Genomic DNA, 12272 nt, shown 5'->3' on the forward strand with positions numbered 1-12272 from the left:
AAGCAGCCATTTGGCCCATCAGGTCCACACCAACCCTCCCAAACGTAGTCCACCCAGACTCAGCCCCCTGCCCTGTCCCTGTCACCCTGCATTTCCAATGGCTAACCCACCATATCCCTGCATATTATGGGCAATTCAGCATGACTAATCCATCCAAACCTGCATATCTTTGGGCTGTAGGAGGAAACCCACGCAGACAGGGGGAGAACATTCAAACTCCATACACTCAGTTGTTCAAGGCTGGAATCAAATCCAGGACCCTAGCACTGTGAGGTAGCAGGACTAACCACTCAGCCACTGTGCTTCTGTAGCCAGGCAGATCCTTAGGGGGAGCAGCCTGAAGTCGTGGTCCATATTGGCACCAATGACATAGGTAGGAGGAGGGCTGAGGATGTTAGACAGGCTTTTAGGGAGCTAGGTTGGAAGCTCAGAGTTAGAACAAACAGAGTTGTTGTCTCTGGTTTGTTACCCGTGCCACGTGATAGAGAGTCGAGGAATAGGGAGAGAGAAGAGTTAAATGCGTGGCTACAGGGATGGTGCAGGAGGGAGGGATTTCGGTACTTGGATAACTGGGGTTCTTTCTGGGGAAGGTGGGACCTCTATAAACAGGATGGTCTGCACCTGAACCTGAGGGGCACCAGTATCCTTGGGGGGAGGTTTGCTAGTGCTCTTGGGGGGGGGGGGTTTAAACTAACTTTGCAGGGGCATGGGAACCCAGACTGTAGCTTTAGGGTGCAGGACCTGGAGTGTAGGGAGGTTAGGAATATGGCATCAATCTTAAAGGAGGGTGCCTGTAAACAGAAGAGTGGCTTGAAGTGTGTATACTTTAATGCCAGAAGTATACGAAATAAGGTAGGTGAACTTGCAGCGTGGGTTGGTACCTGGGACTTCGATGTTGTGGCTATTACGGAGACATGGCTAGATCAGGGACAGGATTGGCTGTTGCAGGTTCCAGGGTTTAAATGTTTTAGTAGGGTCAGAGGTGGGGGCAAAAGAGGGGGGGGTGTGGCTTTGCTTGTCAAAGATAGTATTACAGCGGTGGAAAGGAAGATGGACGAAGATTTGCCATCTGAGGTAGTTTGGGTTGAGGTTAGGAATAGGAGAGGTGAGGTCACCCTGTTAGGAGTCTTTTACAGGCCTCCTAATAGTCCTAGAATCGTTGAAGAAAGGATTGCGAAGATGATTCAGGAGAAGAGTGACAGTAATAGGGTGATTGTTATGGGAGACTTTAACTTTCCTGATATTGATTGGGAAAGCTATTGCTCAAGTTCGTTAGATGGGTCAGTGTTTGTGCAATGTGTGCAGGAGAGTTTCCTGACACAATATGTAGATAAGCCAACAAGAGGTGAGGCCATACTGGATTTGGTTCTGGGTAACGAACCAGGCCAGGTATTAGAACTAGAGGTAGGTGAGCACTTTGGGGACAGTGACCACAATTCGGTGATTTTTACTCTAGTGATGGAGAGGGATAAGTGTGTACTACAGGGCAAGAGTTATAGCTGGGGGCAGGGAAATTATGATGCGTTGAGGCATGACTTAGGATGTGTGGATTGGAAAAGTAGATTCCAAGGCAAGAGCGTAATTGATATGTGGAACTTGTTCAAGGAGCAACTATTGAGTGTCCTTGATAAGTACGTACCTATCAGGCAGGGAGGAAAGGGTCGTGTGAGGGAGCCGTGGTTTAATAAGGAGTTGGAATCCCTTGTTAAATGGAAGAGGGCGGCCTTTGTAAAGATGAGGCGTGAAGGTTCAATAGGGGCGATTGAGAGTTATAAGGTAGCCCGGAAGGACCTGAAGAGAGAGCTAAGAGCAGCAAGGAGGGGACATGAAAGGTCCTTAGTTGGTAGGATTAGGGAAAACCCTAAGGCTTTCTATAGGTATGTTAGGAATAAAAGAATGACTAGGGAAGGAATAGGTCCAGTCAAGGATAGTAATGGGAAGTTGCGTGTGGAGGCTGAAGAGATTGGGGAGGCGCTGAATGAATACTTTTCGTCAGTATTCACTCAGGAACAGGACATTGTTGTCGATATGAATACTGAGGCACGAATAAGTAGAATGGATGGCTTTGAGATATGTAGAGAAGAGGTGTTGGATATTCTGGCAAGGGTGAAAATAGATAAGTCCCCTGGGCCTGATGGCATTTATCCTAGGATTCTCTGGGAAGCAAGGGAGGAGATTGCAGAGCCATTGGCCTTGATTTTTGTGTCCTCTTTGTCGACAGGAGTAGTGCCAGAGGACTGGAGGCTAGCAAACGTGGTTCCCTTGTTCAAGAAGGGGAGCAGGGATAATCCTAGTAACTATAGGCCAGTGAGTCTCACTTCTGTTGTGGGCAAAGTCTTAGAGAGAATTGTAAGGGATAGGATTTATGCACATCTGGATAAGAATGATGTGATCAAGGATAGTCAGCATGGGTTTGTGAAGGGCAGGTCGTGCCTCACAAACCTTATTGAATTCTTTGAGAAGGTGACTAAGGAGGTAGATGAGGGGAAAGCGGTAGATGTGGTATATATGGATTTTAGTAAGGCGTTTGATAAGGTCCCCCATGGTAGGCTACTGCAGAAAATACAGAGATATGGCATTGAGGGTGAGTTGGAGGTTTGGATTAGGAATTGGCTGGCTGGAAGAAGACAGAGGGTAGTAGTTGATGGCAAAGGTTCATCTTGGAGTGCCGTCACTAGCAGTGTTCCGCAAGGATCTGTTTTGGGACCATTGCTGTTTGTCATTTTTATAAATGACCTGGAGGAAGGGTTAGAAGGTTGGGTGAGCAAGTTTGCGGATGATACGAAAGTCGGAGGAGTTGTAGACAGTGAGGAAGGATATGGCAGGTTACAGCGGGGTATAGAGAAGCTGCAGAGCTGGGCAGAAAGGTGGCAAATGGAGTTCAATGTAGCTAAGTGTGAAGTGATTCACTTTGGTAAGAGTAATAAAAAGATGGATTACTGGGCTAATGGTCAGATACTTGGTAGTGTGGAAGAGCAGAGGGATCTTGGTGTCCATGTACACAGATCTCTGAAAGTTGCCACCCAGGTAAATAGTGAAGTGAAGAAGGCATATGGCGTACTGGCTTTTATTGGTAGAGGAATTGAGTTCCGGAGTCCTGAGGTCATGCTGCAGTTGTATAAGACTCTGGTGCGGCCGCATCTGGAATATTGTGTGCAGTTTTGGTCGCCATACTATAGGAAGGATGTGGAGGCACTGGAACGGGTGCAGAGGAGGTTTACCAGGATGTTGCCTGGTATGGTAGGAAGATCCTATGAGGAAAGGCTGAGGCACTTGGGGTTGTTTTCATTGGAGAAAAGAAGGTTTAGGGGTGATTTGATAGAGGTGTACAAGATGATTAGGGGGTTAGATAGTGTTGACAGTGAGAACCTTTTTCCACATATGGAGTCAGCTATTACAAGGGGGCATAGCTTTAAATTAAGGGGGGGTAGATATAGGACTGATGTTAGGGGTAGGTTCTTCACTCAGCGAGTCGTAAGTTCATGGAATGCCCTGCCAGTAGCAGTAGTGGACTCTCCCTCTTTATGGGTATTTAAGCGGGCATTAATAGGTATATGGAGGATAGTGGGTTAGTGTAGGTTAGGTGGGCTTTGATCGGCGCAACATCGAGGGCTGAAGGGCCTGTACTGCGCTGTATTCTTCTATGTTCTATGTTCTATGTAATACCTGGTTTTAGGTAAATGCAGCAACTTGTTTTGTGCAACATCCTTATGTGAGACGCAGATAGTAGCCTGGACCAGATGGGCCACATGGCCTACGCCATTTTCTAATGTAATCCCAAGTTCCTGATTTCTGGCCTGATTCCTAATAAAGCAAGGTCAACTTTTGCCAAACCCCCAGACTCTCAATGTTCAAACTGGGGAAGCGTAAGATGGAAATGTAGAGCAGCTACTGCACAGGAGGAGGCCATTCAGCCTGACATGTCTGTGCTAGCTTTTGGAAGGAGCAACCCAGCTGGTTCCCAGCACCTTTAGCCTAATCCTGTATGTACTTTCTCATCAGCTGCTTCTGCAGTTCACATTTGAAAGCCTCGATAGTATCTAACTGAGCACACGTTCAGGCAATGTACTCATCACCAGATACTGATCTCCAGCCCCTGCTCAACTGCAGCAAGACCACAACACCATCCAGGCTTCAGCTACGTTACAAGCAATATTCCCAGTTTACAAGTGCCAGGCAATGCCCCTTGCCAACAAGAGAGAATCTAATTATCTCCCCTTGACATTGAATGGCTTTGCCATCGCTGACTCTCTCCCACTAAACAACCTCCTGGGGATTACCGTTGACCAGAAACTGACCTTGACCAGCCATGTAAAAACAGTGGCTACAAGAGCAGATCAGAGACTGGGAATTCTGTGGTGAATTACTCACCTCCATAACCCTCAAGAAGCTCAAAACCCATTCCATACAAAGCAGCCGCTTGATCGATGTCCAATCCACCACCTTAAACTCCCTTCACCACTGACACTCAGTAACAGCAACATGTAGCAGGGTGTAATAAATCTCTTAACCAGCACAGATTCTCCATAAAAATAACACTCCAGAACTCCTGACCTCTACCATCTGGAGGACAACAGCAGCTGATACATGGGGACAGCACCCCTTGAAAGTTCCCCTCCAAGCCACTCACCATCCTGACTTGGAAATATATTGCCCCATTCTGTCAGTGTCACTGGGTCAAAATCCTGGAATTCCCTCCCTCGGGCATTGTGGGTTTACCCACGGCACATGGACTGCAGCGGGTCAAGATGGAGGCTCACCCCCACCTTCTCAAAGTCAGGCAGTGAATGCTGGCGCAGTTTATAAAGTTTACATCCTGTGAGCGAATCGATTTAAACAAAAAAAGTGAGGTAGTTCTCCTGGTGATCATGTAATATTTGTCTCTTAATCAGCATCATCAGAAAACAGCTCAGCTGATTGTTTCATGAAAGTGTTTCATTGGCTGCAGAGCCCTTTGGGTCGTGCTGAGGTTATTAACACCTTTTCTCTCCCACCTCCCACTGGAAAACCATTCTCCTTATTTCCTCTTAAAATCATGAGGAGCGTTTGACATCTCCGGGACTATACTTGATGGAGTTTATAAGGATGAGGGGGGATCTAATTGAAACTTTCAGAATACTGAATGGCCTGAACAGAATGGATGTTGGGAAGATATTTCTGTTAGTAGGAGAGACAAGGAGCCAAGGGCACAGCCTCAGAGTAAAGGGAAGATCCTTTAGACTGGAGATAAGGAGAGTGTGAGTCTGTGGAATGCATTGCCACAGAAGGCTGTGGAGACCAGGTCATTGAGTGTACCTAAACAGAGAGAGATAGGTTCTTGATTGCCAAGGGGATTAAAGGTTATGGGGAGAAAGTAGGAGAATGGGGTTGAGAAAACCTATCATTTCCTGATGAAGGGCTTATGCCTGAAACGTCGATTCTCCTGCTCCTCGGATACTGCCTGACCTGCTGTGCTCTTCCAGCACCACACTCTCGACTCTGACCTCCAGCATCTGCAATCTTCACCTTCTCCTCTTTCTAAAACCTGTCAGCCGTGATCGAATAGTGGAGCAGACCGATGGGCCATTTCCTGCTCCTGTGCTCTTATGGTCTAAATCCTTCAGGATTCAGAACAACCTCTCCTTAACTGTCTCAGCTCCAACAGGATTAATGTCAGCCTCTCCAGATCCAATAAATGCAAAATAATGTGGCTGCTGGAAATCTGTTACAAACACAGAAATTGCTGGAGAAACTCAGCAGGTCTGGCAATTTCTGTGGAGAGAGTGAAAGAGGGTTCATTTTTCGAGTCCTTTTCTCAAGAAGGGTCATATTAGACTCAAAACGTTAGCTCTGTTTCTCTCTTGGTAAATGCTGCCAGACCTACTGAGTTTCTCCAACATTTTCCCCGTTTGGTTCCTGTTCCATGCTCTCAGACTGCAGATTCAAGTGAAGCATTTCAACATCATTGAGTTTTGACAGAACGGAGGCGAAAATGATGTTGGAATCACGTTGGATAGAAGGGGAGAAGTGAACTGGGAGGATTGTTCAATTCAGATTGTGAATCTATGGCTGATTGTATTCATTTTTATCCGCTCTTTCTGTGAAAGTGATATCAGTCTGGAATATAGCTGGACGCCAGCATTGTCACAAACAAAACCTTGCGTACTCTGAGTTTTATCTTTTCATTATTACTGACAATGACTGAACGGAAAGTCTCACCTCTTTGTTTCTGGCCCTGTCATTTGATCTAAGTGTTGACTTTCTCCCTGTACTCCTGCCAATAATTGATGAACAATTGGAGGGCTTTGATGAGGGACGTCCCATCTGTTAGCAGGAACCGTCACTGTTGTATCCTTTGAGTGATTCTCACCTCATTGTTTGAGGGTCACTTCCCAGTCACACTCAATCTGCTCAGTGACCAACTTCAAAGGCACTGCCAGGTTCGGGGCTGGGGTGCGGAGTGTGGGAGGTGGTTGCTGGGTCGTGCTGGGAGCGTGCAAGTGAAGCCACAAGCTGTCCTTCCGCAGGGACAATGTGTCCTTCTGCTCTGTGAGGCTGTACCGTCTGTTGCTCCCAACAGGAGTGCAGTTGATTCATGGAAACGGAGATAGGCTGCATACAAAGGAAATGGCTTTAGACAATCAGAGGTGGTACAGCTGCTGCCCACAGGCAAGGTCATGGGATCTGTGGCTCTTGGACGGAAAAAGCTCTTGTGTTGGAACGAAGGCAGCCTCAAAGGGAAGGTTTCAAAATCCCCAGGGATACTGCAGCATCCATGGGTCTCGGGGCGGCACGGTAGCTCAGTGGTTAGCACTGCTGCCTCACAGCGCCAGGGACCCGGGTTTGATTCCAGACTCGGGCAACTGTCTGTGTAAAGTTTGCACATTCTTCTCGTGTCTGTGTAGGCTTCCCTCCTACAGTCCAAAGATGTGCAGGTGAGGTGAATTGGCCATGCTAAATTCTCATAGTGTTAGGTGCCTTAGTCAGAGGTAAATATGGGCAATGGGTCTGGGTGGGTTACTCTTTGGAGGGTCAGTATGGACTTGTTGGGTTGAAATGCCTGTTTCCACACTATGGGGAATCTAATCTATCGGAAACCTCGCCTTGCGATGCAGAGGCACGGAGCTCAGTTTTAACATCAAATGGGAGCAGCCTTTGGATTCAGTCATGGGTGAAAGGACCAAAACTGTGTGGTGACTCAAACCTGCCTCCAGCCCTCTTTCCCCTGGATTCAGCTGAGGCCGGAAGTGATCCACATGACATTAACCCACTCGAAGGAGGTGGCTTTACACCCGATGATGCTTGGGGGCTTCCCAATTATCAGGACACCCTACCACTTTATAGAAACTAGGAGCAGGTGTAGGCCATTCAGCCCTTCAAGCATGCTCCACCATTCAGAATGATCATGGCTGATCACCCAACTCAGTCCCCTGTTCCTGCTTTCTCCCCCATATCCTTTGATCCCTTTAGTCCCAAGAACTGTGCCGAACTTCTTCCTTAAATCATAGAGATATACAGCGCGGAGGCAAATTCTTTGGCCAAACTCGACCATTCTGACCAGATATCCTAAACTAATCTAGACCCGTTTACCAGCATTTGATCCATATCCCTCCAAACCCTTCCTGTTCATATACCCATCCAGATGCCTTTTAAATGTTGTAATTGTACCAGCCTCCACCACATCCTCTGGCAGCTCATTCCATGCACGTACCACCCCCTGCGTGAAAAAGTTGCCCCTTAGGTCTCGTTTATATCTTTCCCCTCTCATCCTAATCATATGCCCTATAGTTCTTGTCTCCCCCACCCCAGGGAAAAGACCTTGTCTATTTACCCTACTCATGCCCCTTGTGATTTTATTATCCTTGTAACATCTTTGTTTTCATTCAATGTATTGGCCTCAACTGCTCTCTATGGCAGAGAATTCAGCAGGATTATGATATTGAGCTGGATAAGTCGTATTGAATGTTTAGAGGAGGCTGGAGGGGCCGAATGGCCTACTCCTGTTCCTAACATCTGTTTCTCTTGTGTTGTTACTGACTAACTGCAATGATTCAAGAAGGCATCTTCTCCAGGACAGTTAGAGACTGGCAATAAAAGCTGGCCTAGCCAGTGACGCATACATCCATTGAATGAACAAGTTAAAAATCTGTGATTCTGCACAGAACGCAGGAAGCAGCACTGCACCCAATTACCTGTTTGAAAGGCCAAGTTACATTTGCCCATTGAGAAGGTCATATCCACCTGCCCCCCCCCCCCCCCCCCCCGAGTGCATTGGTTCACTAGGTTCACTTCAAATTTTACCCTTAATGTTCATTCAGTGTGAATAACATAGCAGAGGCGTCATTTGTTAAAACATCCACCACAAGTTGGTGGGTTTTAAAAAGGAAGGCTTCTTTAAATGAATCTGAATCAAATAAACCTTTCAGAATATAGGGAAGCACGGTGACTAAGTGGTTAGCACTGCTGCCTCACAACACCAGGGTCCCACATTCGATTCCAGTCTTGGCTGACTGTCTGTGTGGAGTTTGCACGTTCTCCCTGTGTCTGCGTGGGTTTCCTTCGGGTGCTCCGGTTTCCTCCCACAGTCCAAAAAATGTGCAGGCCAGGTGAATTGGTCATTCTAAGTTGTCCATAGTGTTAGATACATTAGCCAGAGGAAAATGGGTTGCTCTTTGGTGGGTTGGTGTGGACGGGTTGGGCCAAAGGGCCTGTTTCCACACTGTAGGGAATTTAATCTAAAAAACATCTTCTGCACAAAATAGTTGGATTTGTCAGGTTGAACGTTCTCCCCAGAGTTCACCTCAAAATGGTTTCACAGAGACTTCACAGTGCAATGTCCTAGAAAAGGTTAATTATTTTCTAATGTACTGCACCCTGAACTAAAGATATCAGTGTCGACCATTTTGTCAAGATGATAGAAAGGTAGGTGGGAAGGAATCAAAATCATGAAAGCAACGTGAAATAGCCCTGCCATTGATTTAGAGCAAGTATTCACTGAGTTAACCAACCTGCTGTAACAGCTGGGAGTTTCTGACAGAGGTGTTTGGTGACACTGTATTATATTGACAAAATGTATGAAGCTGATGATTAGATAGATTGCTTCCTGAGGAAGGGTCACTCGACCAGAAACGTTAACTCTGATTTCTCTTCACTGATGCTGCCAGACCTGCTGAGCTTTTCCAGCAATTTCTGTTTTTGTTTCTAATTGACAGCATCTTCAGTTCTTCAGAATTTTACCTACTGCAGCTTCTCTGACTATCGCCCGCCTACAACCATCCCTCTCTGTCCTAGCCTCTGATCTGCGTTTACATTGTCCGAGCTCTCTTACCCATCTCCCATATGCCTTTAATAAGGCTCATGACAGTCGGAGTGTCCCACATCTTGCTGGTTTCTATCTTCACAATCTGACTGGCGATATTCTGCCTTCTGATATTCCCAGACTTTGTGCACATTAGAAGGTGTGAGGTTTGGCACAGTCAAACAGATGAGTCCATATTCCAGGTTATGATCGTGGACTGAACACAGCCAGCTGCTTGGAATGGTGAGTGAGGTGTGGGAATACCTTTGCCCCTGTCCACACCCTGTTTAATGAGAGTGTGTGACTGGGCAAGAGGTCTAAAGTACCTTTGCTCACAAATATCTCCGATTATAGATAAGTATGGCATTTCAATGTGATAGCAAGGCATACAGAGCTAGGGGCCAAGTTCTGGAAAATGAGACTTGAACATTTAGATGGTTACTTCTGACCAGCACAGACTAGATGGGCCAGAAGGTTTTTTTTCTCTGTGATATAGACCTCTAGGACTCTACTTGCTCATTGATTGAAGGGTCCAAATGTAAGAGACTTTTAGAAACTTGGTCAAGGTCATTGTGCCTTTGGAAGCACAGTCACGTGACCTGTCAGCACCCTCCTCCCCCATACGTACCCGGTACTCATCCTCAAATACATCTGCAGCACCCTTCAAATCGTCAATGGAATTTGCTTCTCCTGGTTTTCTAGAGTGACTGTCCTGGATCCCAGGGAATTCTCTTTATCTCTCTCACTCTCCAGTTTTTTTTTGCCAGTAGGGGTTTGAAGCCGTGGTTTATGGTATTGACTGACTGCCAGAGGGAATATTTGTCCATCGCCATCAAAGCCCCCCCCACCCTTAAAAAGCTGCACTTGGTCACCTCCCTATCCCATGGAAAACAATCGAAATGTTTCCTCAGAACTCAATCCCTCATCTTTGGTGCAATCCTGTTGAAGCTTCTTTGTTCTCTTGCTGAACATTTCACATCTTCCCGAATGTCCGCCGCCCAGAATTTTCCACAGTGCTCCTGACGAAGCCAAACCTGCTCTTTATAAGGTTCTACCATGACCCTTTACTTTCATGCTCTGTATTTTATGCTCATAAACCCAATGACCCATCTCCATTTCCAAACCCAATGACCCACCTCCATTTCCAAACCCAATGACCCTCTCCATTTCCAAACCCAATGACCCATCTCCATTTCCAAATCCAATGACCCTCTCCATTTCCAAACCCAATGACCCACCTCCATTTCCAAACCCAATGACCCATCTCCATTTCCAAACCCAATGACCCATCTCCATTTCCAAACCCAATGACCCTCTCCATTTCCAAACCCAATGACCCACCTCCATTTCCAAACCCAATGACCCATCTCCATTTCCAAACCCAATGACCCATCTCCATTTCCAAACCCAATGACCCATCTCCATTTCCAAACCCAATGACCCTCTCCATTTCCAAACCCAATGACCCATCTCCATTTCCAAACCCAATGACCCTCTCCATTTCCAAACCCAATGACCCATCTCCATTTCCAAACCCAATGACCCATCTCCATTTCCAAACCCAATGACCCTCTCCATTTCCAAACCCAATGACCCATCTCCATTTCCAAACCCAATGACCCATCTCCATTTCCAAACCCAATGACCCTCTCCATTTCCAAACCCAATGACCCATCTCCATTTCCAAACCCAATGACCCTCTCCATTTCCAATCCCAATGACCCTCTCCATTTCCAATCCCAATGACCCATCTCCATTTCCAAACCCAATGACCCTCTCCATTTCCAATCCTCAATGGACTCTGGTACCTTTACGATTTTGTGAATATCAACATCCAGGACCCACGCGAACTTTACTAAGCCATGCCATTGACATTTCTTTCAAATATAAATCCTCCTAAAATCTATCACTTTGCAATTGGCTTCCTCCAAAGGTGGTGAAAGCAAAGTCTTTGAGTCTTTTTAAAACAGAGATGGGTAGATGCTTGATAAACAAGTAGAGGAGGGGAAGCAGAAGGCAAATGTGGATTACGAGTAGTCAGGAATGGATTAATCAGATCAGCCATGATCCTATTGAATGGGGGAGCAGGCTCAAGGGGCCAAATGGCCTACTGCTGTTCCTAATTCATCTACATGCTTACAATTCTTCACATTGAGCTCTGTGTGCCACTCCAATCCTCCTGCTGTTTCTCATTTCAATTATTTATAATGTAAAAAGGAATCTGCTTCCATATCAGGTTTCAGCCGTTTCACCTGTGTTGACTCCATTTCCTACATTGATATCTAATGTGTATGAATTTGTTAGCAGTATTGTGCTCAGGACACACTTACCCAGAATAAAACCTAGCAACAACGCAATTGGAAACTGAATTATTTCCAGACTTGCTTTGTTACTTTTTTAAGATGATTTCATTGTATCTTTGGGAAAGAGTTTGTGTTTTTCTCTCAATTGGCGTGATGGTCATCACCATTAAAAGCGCAGAGGACGAGAGTTAGGAAGTTTTGCTAAACATCATTAAAGGCTGGGTATGACCTCAAACAGTGTATAGAATCCAGTTCTATGCAACACACTTTACAATCAGTTTGAAGGTTTGATGAGGCTACGGAAAAGATTCACTCGAGTAGAGTCCCAGATCTGAAGGAGCATTGTTATGTAGAAACTTGAGTCTTTCTGCAAAATCGACGTGTGGTCCGAATGTTTCCTCTCACACTCATCAGGACTGATGCAAGAGTGCCAAATTCTGAAAGGAGTGACCCTTTATCCTGCATGTAAAACAGGGTGCTGATTGGTTGGCAGTTGGACTCTGATTGGTCAAGATGTTGCCATGGAGGATACAGCAGGGATTAGATACCTTAAAAGTATTTTTTTCAGAGTCATAGAGCTGTATAGCATGGACGCTCAGAAATAGACCCTTTGGTCCAACTTGTCCAAGCCGACCAGATATCCCAAATTAATCGTGTCCCATTTGCCAGCACTTGGCCCATATCCCTCTAAA

At 46.1% G+C, this 12272-nt stretch overlaps 1 protein-coding gene across 7 annotated transcripts in view; it reads left to right on the forward strand.

Annotated features, from left to right (window-relative positions):
• LOC140485559 (electrogenic sodium bicarbonate cotransporter 1-like) overlaps window positions 1-12272 on the forward strand; it is a 219164-nt gene that overhangs the window by 135355 nt on the left and 71537 nt on the right. The window lies entirely within an intron of this gene.

This window comes from Chiloscyllium punctatum, chromosome 14, assembly GCF_047496795.1.
Source record: "Chiloscyllium punctatum isolate Juve2018m chromosome 14, sChiPun1.3, whole genome shotgun sequence".
Taxonomy (NCBI): domain Eukaryota; kingdom Metazoa; phylum Chordata; class Chondrichthyes; order Orectolobiformes; family Hemiscylliidae; genus Chiloscyllium; species Chiloscyllium punctatum.